The following is a 13,864-nucleotide window of genomic DNA, read 5'->3' as shown; positions in this document are numbered from 1 at the left end:
TGAAAGCTTGATGTCATAAGCCAGTCATTTAAACCAATACATTACTTACAACAGCAGTTTTCGAAGTGTGGCTCCTGGATCAACAGCATAAGCATTACTTGGGATTTTGTTAAAAATGTAAACTCCCTGTCTCCATCCCAGACCTACAGAATCTGAATCTCTGAAAGTAGGGCCTAGCCATCTGTATTTAACAAGCCCTCCAAGGAAATCCAGTGTATCTTAAGGTAAATGCAATGAAAGTGGGAACTTCATCTGAATTTTCCCAAAAAAAGCTGTCAATTATCTACCTTAATTTTTCAGTGCACATCCAGCCATGGTGTTTCCTTATGCTCCAGTTTCTCTACCTGTAAAATGGGAACTAGCATAAGTCATTGTAGCTTCTCAGATTTATAATGAGGAAGACCAAACTTGGGTAAAATGGAAAGAGTATGGAACCGAGAGACAGCCAGACCATGTTTGACTTCCAGCTCTTAGCTCTGAGATGCTTCTCTTTTTATACTCAATTTCTTTACCAGAAAGGGGAAGGATTCGTCCTTCTACCAAGATCCTCATTAAACATCGATGGATCATCATTCTGTGCAGTCTGGAAGTTAGATTTCATTATTTAGATATTCTCCTTGTCTTTACTGCTGCTGGTTTAGACACAAAGCCCAGAGAATGGGTAGCTATACCATTTCCAGGAAATAGATAGCTTTGTTACATCCCAGAGAATGGTTACTACACTACCACCCAAAACAGAGATGTCATGGCATTACCTAATAAGCATACATGCACTGCCAAGTCCCTGTTCATGTCTCCTCAACTGTTCAACCCCAGAGGACAATGTTATGCCAATCCTATCTTATGGTCCCTACCCAAACCATATTTCTCTCCAAGATAAACTGTTCTTAAAACCTGGGCTGCCAGGTTTTTCACCAAATGACCTCACTCCAACTGAATCCAACCCAAGGGCAACCAATATTTACGCAGACCTGGAACCTATAAGTTTTCTTGTCACAAAAAGATAAGCTGAGCCAATCAGATTCTCTCTGACTCTCATATTGGAACTAGGACATATTTTTTAAAATACCAAGTAGTAGTAGGTGCTTCAACTGAAAGCCATCAGATTGAGTTGGAGCAGAAAATGTTCTTGTATTGTGTTCACACTGAAGTTATTGGAGATCCTGTTGATAAGGGAATTGAAAGAAACAGAGGACAGCTGGATAACACTAATGAAAGCCATTTATGACCCCTAGTTGCTGAAATCTCTGTAGCTTCTTAGGTTAACTTCTTCTATGTCATGTCTCCTATATGCTTGTAATAAACTCCCCTTTACTTGAAGTTCTCTGCCCCTGACTAAAACAATCACAATGCAGCTATGAAGCTGCTACCTCTGCATAACTCTGCCTACTCTCACCCTACGTCTTTGAGCATCATGCAGAATGAGTTGAAGAGATGGGGTCCATGTCATGTAGGAGTTTACAACAAACCAGGCCAAAATAAGGAAAGGACAGGCCAATAAATGAGAGAACACTGTTGAGTGCCTGCTACATTACCTACATTATCACCTTCAATCCCCACAGTAACCTCTAGGTACATAATTCTATTTTGTTGATTCAAAATTGAAGGCTCTGTGAAGGGATGTGATTCACTCCAGATCAAGACTTGAACTTTGTCTGCCTGGAGCCAGAACCTCGCCTCTTTCTCCTATATCTCACCACTTTAATCAGTCTACTGGATCATTGACTTCCAAATTGATTAAACATTACTATCTTCTAGGTGTTAATAGTTGGAAATACAGATGTCCTGCCTAACTCATACTTCCTCCCTTTTCTATTCTGAACCTCAGATCCAAGTTAGAGCCTAAGTATCTGGATTTTTAAAATATTTTCCTGGTGATTCTTCTTAGCCTGTCTAAACACCAGTGTGTTTAGAAACATGTGTTTTGCACCATATTTAATTTCAAAGTAAGCACCATATTTAATTTCAAAGTAAGCCCACGATCACTCATTAACCATTCTATGATTTTCTTTCAAACATTTATCTGAATAAAGGCAGTGATACCTTCTACTGGAGTTACTTGACTCAAAGGATTAAAAATGTTCAGATCCAGTCACAAGGAACTGTTGCATAACACCATCACTTCCAAATAACTTCCATAGTTCCATACAAATAGTTGAACCAGATCTGATTTTCCTCCACTATACAGATGAGAAAACCAAGATCAGAGAAGTTAAGTATCTTGACTAGGGCCAGCCAAAATTAATATTGTGAGTCCTGGAAGCCCAGTGCTTTTCTTAATTGCTTTGAGGCTTGTTTTCTCATCTTTCATTGCAGATCTTCTTCCCTCACAGTCTGGTTTCTTTTCTACCTGGCCTCATTTCTTCCCTGTTCTGGAACTGAGAACCCTAGATACTATGCATAGCTGCATTAATATATACTTGGCCTGAGGCCTGTGTTCCAGAAAAACAATGCATGGGAGAGGGTGCTGTGTCGACAAGCCCTGGCACACCTGGCTTAGCTTACTGGGGGGAGGAGACAGAGCCCATGGATTCTGGCCCTTCTATAGGAGCACATCAATAGCACATTCTGGGCCAAAGTGAACCTACAGTTTGCAGTTAATGTGGTTCTTGAATGCAACACAGTCCCTCTTATTCCTGTCCATGTAGTGTTTCCAACCTAGAAACCTGTATTCTATAACCCTATAAGGAGGGGAGGGGGTTGTAGTCCTTTTGTAAAATTGACTAACACTTGGAAATCATGTGGTATGATGAGAAAAACACTAGCCTGGTGGTCAGCAGACCAAGCTTCCAATGTCTTCCACTCTCTGGGTTCCAGTGTACCCTACTTATAAAAAGAAGGAATGGGGCTCTGACTTTTCTAAATTACCTTTCAGCTTTGACACTTGATCATTCTATGCAATCAATTCTTTATGGAATACTTTGTATGCCTGTGAGACTTGGCTAGAGAGTGAAACAGACTCCAAGGATGAGTTGTTAAGCCTTTGGGAAATCTGGGGAATGTAAGATATTTAGGTAGAACCTCAAGACTTTGGTTTTGAGGGTATTTTCCTTCTGTTAAATACTTAAGAAAGAGCAAAGTAAGACTTTTTCTCACTAGTGGGAAATTTATACTGTACAAATGTTCTAATTAACTATTTGAATTACTCTGAGTTGGAGCTCATTATGGCCCATCCACATCTTCTTCCACTGTTATCCATAAGTCCATTCTTCATTGATATAACTGGGAAGAATTTAGCACATGAAAAGTTGAGGTGGGAAATGGGAAAGTACTCTGAGAAAAGATTAGTCTTTTGTTCTTGGCAGGAGCAGTACTTAGAAATATTTATTTAAGCATTTAATTTACTCAATAAACATTTCACGAGCACCTATTATATGCAAGGTAGTATTCTAGACACTGGAAATATAGAAATGAATGATGCACACAATGATTCAGAGCAATCACGTGAGCTTCCTATTTTCCTGTGCTGGATTACAGAATTCATGCCTGGCCAAAACGCTGGTGCTGGCTAGGACTCTGATCTTCAAGAGGGGGACAGAGAAGTGGTGAGGAGAGATTTTTAGTTACTTCTTGAAAGCCACCAATTGGCTGAAGGAGCCTAGAGCCCAAAGTAACTAGCTGAAACACATCAGTTGTACACTACAAAAAATATATCCCATGAAGTTTCAAGTTCCCATAGCAATACACCTCTGTGAATTGCACTAGTTCCATGTGAAGGATCTGAAGTACAACCCAGGACTGTGACATTTTCTGCCTTCTTGATCTTAAATAGTTTAATTTTAAAATCCCAAAGGATATATCCCCAGCTCTTAAGTTATCCATTCTTCTCTCTTGACAGGATTTCCCTACTACCTATCCCCACTCCATTTGCCTGATTAAGAAAAAAACTATCTTTTTCTAGAGTATAAAAACCCAAGCATCTCATAGGTTTCAACTGAGAAGAGCTCAGGCTGAGTAATGAAAATGAAAGAACCAATTCCTCAATAAAAGAGTGTTTGGGATGCTGGAACCACTGTCTTTTCTCACATAAGGACCACCTCGTCGCCCCCCGCTCCCCCCGCCCCCTGCCCTCCGCAAAATAGAATTATTTTGTGATCGCTACTGAGAGCAAGTCATGATGACTTTTTATGAGGATGGGACTGAAGGCTTTTAGAGACCTTGACATTTAAGTTTTTTCCTACTTACTCTTTCAACATGAGCGATGTGCTTTCTGTTCTGGTACAAATAATAGGGTCAGGGATTCAAGACTTATCCAGGTATTATCAATATAGGGCTGGTTGATAATGGGGACTAAAGTAAGAATCACAATTCATCAGAACTTATCTCACATCATTTAACAAAAATTAATAATACAGATAACCTTCTGAGGAATTTTGGCCAAGTCGACCTGTCCAAAAGGGCCATGCCCATTTGTCAAGAGAACAAAGAAATTTGGAAGATTTAAAATAAATAAAACATTCCTAATTGGCTTCAGTGGAGTGATCACTCCTGCCTTTTACTTACCACTGGAAAGATGATATCAGAAAGATTGGCTTTCCTTGATTCCTGCAAACCTTTAGTGGGCTTATAAACGAGATCCCAGCCCAAGCAGAAGGATGACCAAGGTATGAGGAAAAACTTTAATGCTATGGTTAAAAGACCAATTGAGCTCTGTTCTTGTATATTTATTATACAACAGTAATTCATGTGAAGCCACCAAATATGTCCTGCACGGTTGATTTTGTCCCACATGGCTATGCCAAGACACTGGGAGTTGCCTGAATTCTGTGCCAGGCTTCAGGCAAAAGCTAGCACTCAGCTCTTTTCTTCCTGCTCTTGGAACTTCAGAAGTTCATGGTCAGAAGCAAAGTGCACTGCCAAGTCAGGACTCTCTGGTCCACCCAGAGGCCTTCTCCTGGCGATGTATGGCAGGCGAGCCCTAAAGTGGAGCTTAGCCCATGAGAGTTCTTGCCTTTGCCCAGGAAAGAATCCAAGGGCAAGCTAGAAGTAGAAGAAAACAGCTTTATTGAAGAGGCAGTGTTACAGTTCCAGCAGTGTTAAAGCTCTGTGACTGTACCAGAGAAAGGCTACCCCTTAGGCAAAGAGTGGGGCTCAAGGCAGTTTTGCAGTCATATTTATACCCACTTTAATTGCATGCAGATCAAGGGATGTTTTGTGCAGAAATTTCCACAGAAGGGTAAGTAACTTTTGGGTCATTGGGTCATTGTCATGGAAAGGGGCAGTAGCTCCTGAGTTTTGCCATGGCAAAGGTAAATTGACATGGCATGCTGGTGGGCATGTTTCATTGAAAACTGCTTCCTCCCCTGCCATTTTACCTAGTCCCCAATCTGGCCCAGTGTCTAAGCCTTGCCTCTAAAGTTGAGCCCTGCCTTCTACCTCACTAGGAAGCAGAAGCCTAGTATGTAGTAAGACTCAGATTGTACCAGAAGAAGCATCCCCCAGTGTGCTGATTCTTTTTTGACCTGACACACTAGAGACAGGCCTTAATTGACAAGCAAAGGGCAGGGGAATGGAGACATAACTTGTTCAGGCTTAAGTGTCTCTATCTAATAGATGTGCTGGGAATTCCCTTGTCTTTAATCTGCCTAAGTACAAAAGTGTGTGGAGGCACTGGCCCAACCTCAATACCTTTTCAAGCCTGGACTCTTGAACTTGGAGTACCAATGCAATAAACTTGTTGAGAGTAATATAAAGCCTGATAGAATACATGGGTGCTGATGGTACAGCTGGGGAAGCAGAAGAGAGAGGGGAGATAGAGCTTTCACTGTGCCACACCAAAGATCCCAAACACCCATCCATAGCCTCCTTCAAGGATGGGGGAATCTATTATAGTAGCTCTAATGTTTGGCCTATTGCATATCTCATGGTGCTCTTTTTAGCCTCGTCTTCTCTCTTCTTCACAAAATAGATTAAAAGGATGTACATTTTCTTTTTTGTTTGGGTCCAATCTAGATAGGTGGGTTCAAACCTTCCTCACTCCCAAGTCCAGACTAGGTTCCTGATTTCTCTCTCTACCAAACTCTGCTCTCCTACACACACACACATTGCCTGGGCTACTTGACAAGTTAAAGGCTCAATTTGAGTCTTCGTTTAATCCTAGAGGATTTAGTCAAGGTCCTTTAAGGGAAAGAGCACTGAAATAGAATCAAAAGATCTGAGTTTGAGAGTCACCTCATGCTGTGTGGCCTTGGGTGAATCACTTTATGTCTCTGAGCTTCAGTTTTTGATTTGTAAAATAAAGGCACCTGTCCCTGACCATCGTATGGCCCAGTTTTTCAAATCCACAGGAGATGACAGAGATAAAAGGATTTTGCAAATAGTGAAAAACTTTGGAAATAGCAATTATTATAAACTGAGTGGATTAGAAATTTCATGGGTCCTGTCAGAGCCAGACAATCACAATAATCATCTAATTGAATACTGAGATATGTCTTCCCCACCATCAGTCAGCCAGGGAATGAGTCACCAGGGAGAAATTGTGGATGTGTGCCCTGGGGTATTCTCAGGATAAATACCTTAGTATTGTACCAAACTTTAAAAAGCATGTATTTGAGAGTCATCTCTGTGGCCAGGCCACTATATAAACTTGAGCATAATATCAATTAAAAAAAAAAAAAAACTAATAGGAGCCATAATTTACCAAGTACTTCTTATAGGACAAGCATCAGCTAAGTGCTTTGTTTTGTGCATTCTGTAATTTAAGCCTCAGAACAGCCTATAGGAAAGAAACTATTTTTATCCTCCTTTTTTTATTTTATTTTATTTTTTATTATAATTTAAGTTCTAGGGTACATGTGCATAACGTGCAGGTTTGTTACATATGTATACTTGTGCCATCTTGCTGTGCTGCACCCATCAACTCGTCATTTACATCAGGTATAACTCCCAATGCAATCCCTCCCCCCTCCCCCCTCCCCATGATAGGCCCCAGTGTGTGATGTTCCCCTTCCCGAGTCCAAGTGATCTCATTGCTCAGTTCCCACCTATGAGTGAGAACATGCGGTGTTTGGTTTTCTGTTCTTGTGATAGTTTGCTAAGAATGATGGTTTCCAGCTGCATCCATGTCCCTACAAAGGACACAAACTCATCCTTTTTTATGGCTGCATAGTATTCCATGGTGTATATGTGCCATATTTTCTTAATCCAGTCTGTCACTGATGGACATTTGGGTTGATTCCAAGTCTTTACTATTGTGAATAGTGCTGCAATAAACATACGTGTGCATGTGTCTTTATAGCAGCATAATTTATAATCCTTTGGGTATATACCCAGTAATGGGATGGCTAGGTCATATGGTACATCTAGTTCTAGATCCTTGAGGAATCGCCATACTGTTTTCCATAATGGTTGAACTAGTTTACAATCCCACTGACAGTGTAAAAGTGTTCCTATTTCTCCACATCCTTTCCAGCACCTGTTGTTTCCGGACTTTTTAATGATCGCCATTCTAACTGGTGTGAGATGGTATCTCATTGTGGTTTTGATTTGCATTTCTCTGATGGCCAGTGATGAGCATTTTTTCATGTGTCTGTTGGCTGTATGAATGTCTTCTTTTTAGAAATGTCTGTTCATATCCTTTGCCCACTTTTTGATGGGGTTGTTTGTTTTTTTCTTGTAAATTTGTTGGAGTTCTTTGTAGGTTCTGGATATTAGCCCTTTGTCAGATGAGTAGATTGCAAAAATTTTCTCCCATTCTGTAGGTTGCCTGTTCACTCTGATGGTAGTTTCTTTTCCTGTGCAGAAGCTCTTTAGTTTAATGAGATCCCATTTGTCAATTTTGGCTTTTGCTGCCGTTGATTTTGGTGTTTTAGACATGAAGTCTTTGCCCATGCCTATGTCCTGAATGGTATTACCTAGGTTTTCCTCTAGGGTTTTTATGGTATTAGGTCTAACATTTAATTCTCTAATCCATCTTGAATTAATTTTCGTATAAGGAGTAAGGAAAGGATCCAGTTTCAGCTTTCTACTTATGGCTAGCCAATTTTCCCAGCACCATTTATTAAATAGGGAATCCTTTCCCCATTTCTTGTTTCTCTCAGGTTTGTCAAAGATCAGATGGCTGTAGATGTGTGGTATCATTTCTGAGGACTCTATTCTGTTCCATTGGTCTATATCTCTGTTTTGGTACCAGTACCATGCTGTTTTGATTACTGTAGCCTTGTAGTATAGTTTGAAGTCAGGTAACGTGATGCCTCCAGCTTTGTTCTTTTGACTTAGGATTGTCTTGGAGATGTGGCCTCTTTTTTGCTTCCATATGAACTTTAAAGCAGTTTTTTCCAATTCTGTGAAGAAACTCATTGGTAGCTTGATGGGGATGGCATTGAATCTATAAATAACCTTGGGCAGTATGGCCATTTTCATGATATTGATTCTTCCTATCCATGAGCATGGTATGTTCTTCCATTTGTTTGTGTCTTCTTTTATTTCACTGAGCAGTGGTTTGTAGTTCTCCTTGAAGAGGTCCTTTACATCCCTTGTAAGTTGGATTCCTAGGTATTTTATTCTCTTTGAAGCAATTGTGAATGGAAGTTCATTCATGATTTGGCTCTCTGTTTGTCTGTTACTGGTGTATAAGAATGCTTGTGATTTTTGCACATTAATTTTGTATCCTGAGACTTTGCTGAAGTTGTTTATCAGCTTAAGGAGATTTTGGGCTGAGACAATGGGATTTTCTAAAAATACAATCATGTCATCTGCAAAGAGGGACAATTTGACTTCTTCTTTTCCTAACTGAATCCCCTTGATTTCTTTCTCTTGCCTGATTGCCCTAGCCAGAACTTTCAACACTATGTTGAATAGGAGTGGTGAGAGAGGGCATCCCTGTCTTGTGCCAGTTTTCAAAGGGAATTTTTCCAGTTTTTGCCCATTCAGTATGATATTGGCTGTGGGTTTGTCATAAATAGCTCTTATTATTTTGAGGTACGTTCCATCAATACCGAATTTATTGAGCGTTTTTAGCATGAAGGGCTGTTGAATTTTGTCAAAAATCTTTTCTGCATCTATTGAGATAATGATGTGTTTCTTGTCTTTGGTTCTGTTTATATGCTGGATTATGTTTATTGATTTGCGAATGTTGAACCAGCCTTGCATCCCAGGGATGAAGCCCACTTGATCGTGGTGGATAAGCTTTTTGATGTGCTGCTGAATCCGGTTTGCCAGTATTTTATTGAGGATTTTTGCATCGATGTTCATCAGGGATATTGGTCTAAAATTCTCTTTTTTTGTTGTGTCTCTGCCAGGCTTTGGTATCAGGATGATGTTGGCCTCATAAAATGAGTTAGGGAGGATTCCCTCTTTTTCTATTGATTGGAATAGTTTCAGAAGGAATGGTACCAGCTTCTCCTTGTACCTCTGGTAGAATTCAGCTGTGAATCCATCTGGTCCTGGACTTTTTTTGGTTGGTAGGCTATTAATTATTGCCTCAATTTCAGAGCCTGGTATGGGTCTATTCAGGGATTCAACTTCTTCCTGGTTTAGTCTTGGAAGAGTGTAAGTGTCCAGGAAATTATCCATTTCTTCTAGATTTTCCAGTTTATTTGCATAGAGGTGTTTATAGTATTCTCTGATGGTAGTTTGTATTTCTGTGGGGTCAGTGGTGATATCCCCTTTATCATTTTTTATTGCATCTATTTGATTCTTCTCTCTTTTCTTCTTTATTAGTCTTGCTAGCGGTCTGTCAATTTTGTTGATCTTTTCAAAAAACCAACTCCTGAATTCATTGATTTTTTGGAGGGTTTTTTGTGTCTCTATCTCCTTCAGTTCTGCTCTGATCTTAGTTATTTCTTGCCTTCTGCTAGCTTTTGAATGTGTTTGCTCTTGCTTCTCTAGTTCTTTTAATTGCGATGTTAGAGTGTCAATTTTAGATCTTTCCTGCTTTCTCTTGTGGGCATTTAGTGCTATAAATTTCCCTCTACACACTGCTTTAAATGTGTCCCAGAGATTCTGTTATGTTGTATCTTTGTTCTCATTGGTTTCAAAGAACATCTTTATTTCTGCCTTCATTTCGTTATGTACCCAGTAGTCATTCAGGAGCAGGTTGTTCAGTTTCCATGTAGTTGAGTGGTTTTGATTGAGTTTCTTAGTCCTGAGTTCTAGTTTGATTGCACTGTGGTCTGAGAGACAGTTTGTTACAATTTCTGTTCTTGTACATTTGCTGAGGAGTGCTTTACTTCCAATTATGTGGTCAATTTTGGAATAAGTGTGATGTGGTGCTGAGAAGAATGTATATTCTGTTGATTTGGGGTGGAGAGTTCTGTAGATGTCTATTAGGTCTGCTTGCTGCAGAGATGAGTTCAATTCCTGGATATCCTTGTTAACTTTCTGTCTCGTTGATCTGTCTAATGTTGACAGTGGAGTGTTGAAGTCTCCCATGATTATTGTATGGGAGTCTACGTCTCTTTGTAAGTCTCTAAGGACTTGCTTTATGAATCTGGGTGCTCCTGTATTGGGTGCATATATATTTAGGATAGTTAGCTCTTCCTGTTGAATTGATCCTTTTACCATTATATAATGGCCTTCTTTGTCTCTTTTGATCTTTGATGGTTTAAAGTCTGTTTTATCAGAGACTAGTATTGCAACCCCTGCTTTTTTTTGTTCTCCATTTGCTTGGTAAATCTTCCTCCATCCCTTTATTTTGAGCCTATGTATGTCTCTGCATGTGAGATGGGTCTCCTGAATACAGCAGACTGATGGGTCTTGAATCTTTATCCAGTTTGCCAGTCTGTGTCTTTTAATTGGAGCATTTAGTCCATTTACATTTAAGGTTAATATTGTTATGTGTGAACTTGATCCTGCCATTATGATATTAACTGGTTATTTTGCTTGTTAGTTGATGCAGTTTCTTCCTAGCCTCGATGGTCTTTACATTTTGACATGTTTTTGCAATGGCTGGTACCGGTTGTTCCTTTCCATGTTTAGTGCTTCCTTCAGGGTCTCTTTTAAGGCAGGCCTAGTGGTGACAAAATCTCTAAGCATTTGCTTATCTGTAAAGGATTTTATTTCTCCTTCACTTATGAAACTTAGTTTGGCTGGATATGAAATTCTGGGTTGAAAATTCTTTTCTTTAAGAATGTTGAATATTGGCCCTCACTCTCTTCTGGCTTGGAGAGTTTCTGCCGAGAGATCTGCTGTTAGTCTGATGGGCTTCCCTTTGTGGGTAACCCGACCTTTCTCTCTGGCTGCCCTTAAGATTTTTTCCTTCATTTCAACTTTGGTGAATCTGGCAATTATGTGTCTTGGAGTTGCTCTTCTCGAGGAGTATCTTTGTGGTGTTCTCTGTATTTCCTGGATTTGAATGTTGGCCTGCCCTACTAGGTTGGGGAAGTTCTCCTGGATGATATCCTGAAGAGTGTTTTCCAAGTTGGTTCCATTTTCCCCCTCAGTTTCAGGCTCCCCAATCAGACGTATATTTGGTCTTTTTACATAATCCCATACTTCTTGCAGGCTTTGTTCATTTCTTTTTCTTCATTTTTCTTTTGGTTTCTCTTCTCGCTTCATTTCGTTCATTTGATCCTCAATCACTGATACTCTTTCTTCCAGTTGATCGAGTCGGTTACTTAAGCTTGTGCATTTGTCACGTATTTCTTGTGTCATGGTTTTCATCTCTTTCATTTCGTTTATGACCTTCTCTGCATTAATTACTCTAGCCATCAAGTCTTCCACTTTTTTTTCAAGATTTTTACTTTCTTTGCGCTGGGTACGTAATTCCTCCTTTAGCTCTGAGAAGTTTGATGGACTGTAGCGTTCTTCTCTCATCTCGTCAAAGTCATTCTCCGTCCAGCTTTGATCCGTTGCTGGTGATGAGCTGCACTCCTTTGCCGGGGGACATGCACTCTTATTTTTTGAATTTCCAGCTTTTCTGACCTGCTTTTTCCCCATCTTTGTGGTTTTATCTGCCTCTGGTCTTTGATGATGATGGTGATGTACTGATGGGGTTTTGGTGTGGGTGTCCTTCCTGTTTGATAGTTTTCCTTCTAACAGTCAGGACCCTCAGCTGTAGGTCTGTTGGAGATTGCTTGAGGTCCACTCCAGACCCTGTTTGCCTGGGTGTCAGCAGCAAAGGCTGCAGAGGATAGAATATTGCTGAATAGCGAGTGTACCTGTCTGATTCTTGCTTTGGAGGCTTCCTCTCAGGGGTGTACTCCACCCTGTGAGGTGTGGGGTGTCAGACTGCCCCTAGTGGGAGATGTCTCCCAGTTAGGCTACTCAGGGTTCAGGGACCCACTTGAGCAGGCAGTCTGTCCCTTCTCAGATCTCAACCTCCGTGTTGGGAGATCCACTGCTCTCTTCAAAGCTGTCAGACAGAGTCGTTTGTGTCTGCTGAGGTTCCTGCTGCTTTTGTTTACTGTGCCCTGTCCCCAGAGGTGGAGTCTACGGAGACAGGCACGTTTCCTTGAGCTGCTGTGAGCTCCACCCAGTTTGAGCTTCCCAGTGGCTTTGTTTACCTACTTAAGCCTCAGCAATGGCGGGCGCCCCTCCCCCAGCCTCGCTGCTGCCTTGCAGCGAGATCGCAAACTGCTGTGGTAGCAATGAGGGAGGCTCCATGGGCGTGGGACCCTCCCGGCCAGGTGTGGGATATATTCTCCTGGTGTGCCTGTTTGCTTAAAGCGCAGTATTGGGGTGGGAGTTACCCGATTTTCCAGGTGTTGTGTGTCTCAGTTCCCCTGGCTAGGAAAAGGGATTCCCTTTCCCCTTGCGCTTCCCAGATGAGGCGATGCCTTGCCCTGCTTCAGCTCTAGCTGGTTGGGTTGCAGCAGCTGATCAGCACTGATTGTCCGGCACTCCCTAGTAAGATTAATCCAGTACCTCAGTTGAAAATGCAGAAATCACCGGTCTTCTGTGTCGCTCGTGCTGGGAGTTGGCGACTGGAGCTGTTTTTATTGGGCCATCTTCCTCCGCCCCCCATCCTCCTTTTTATATATGAGAAAACCAAGGCACAGAGAGGTCACACGGAATACAGAAGACCTGGAATATAAACTTTGGACATTTCAATAGAAAACTCATTGTCTTAAGCATATGTGATACCACCTCGTCCCCCTCTGAACCAAGGAGAGCCTGAAAGTGTTTCCAACGGCCCATGTCTCTCTTTGGTTCTTACGTTTTGGCAAAGGGTCTCTGCATTTCTAAGATGTTTAGCCTGATTTTCAAGTTTATGTTTATTTGATCTGGAAAATGCAGTTCTTCTTCTCATGGCCCCTCTTAGACTTTTACCTTTTGGCCAAGGGTGTTCTCTGATCAAGGAGTGGACATCTACAACCTACTCAGCCTTCCAAAAATGGCTATTTTCCCTACTCTCCACACACCTATGCCACCTTGGCTTGGTCACTACAGTGCCCACTTTCACCTAGGCACCTTTGCTCCCACCATTCTTTGCAGTTATTTTCCCCACATCTCTAAACACTAACTCTTCTTTCAAGATATAACTCAAACACAACCTCCCGCAGGAAGCCCTGAAGCTCTCCCTGACCACCCTTTCCCTAGTCTTATCATAAATGACTCTTAATTATACATTTCATGATGTGAGTTTCCTAAAGTATTGTATCTTGTTCATCTCTACTTCCCCACTACAGTGACTAGTACAATGCCACAGTGACTAGTACAAAGCTAAAGAAGTCACAGATGACCAGCTCATTTAATAAGTATTGATAAAAAGACTCAGGAGAGTCTTCCTAAGGTCATTGTATCCTCAGTTCATGTCTTCACAGTGACAGGCAGCATATTCCCTACCTTGTAACTAAGGAGTTCCTCAAGACTGCATTCTTGTTTTACCTTGTCATCTGAGATAAGAAACAGATACCCCATGACTTCCCCTATTTAGAGTCTTTGCATGGCTTGGGTTCAAGTAGAAAAACTCATTTCTATATAA

The sequence above is a fragment of the Chlorocebus sabaeus genome, chromosome X, assembly GCF_047675955.1.
Source record: "Chlorocebus sabaeus isolate Y175 chromosome X, mChlSab1.0.hap1, whole genome shotgun sequence".
In the NCBI taxonomy this organism is placed as follows: Eukaryota; Metazoa; Chordata; class Mammalia; order Primates; family Cercopithecidae; genus Chlorocebus; species Chlorocebus sabaeus.
Note: the sequence above shows the minus strand (reverse complement) of the source record.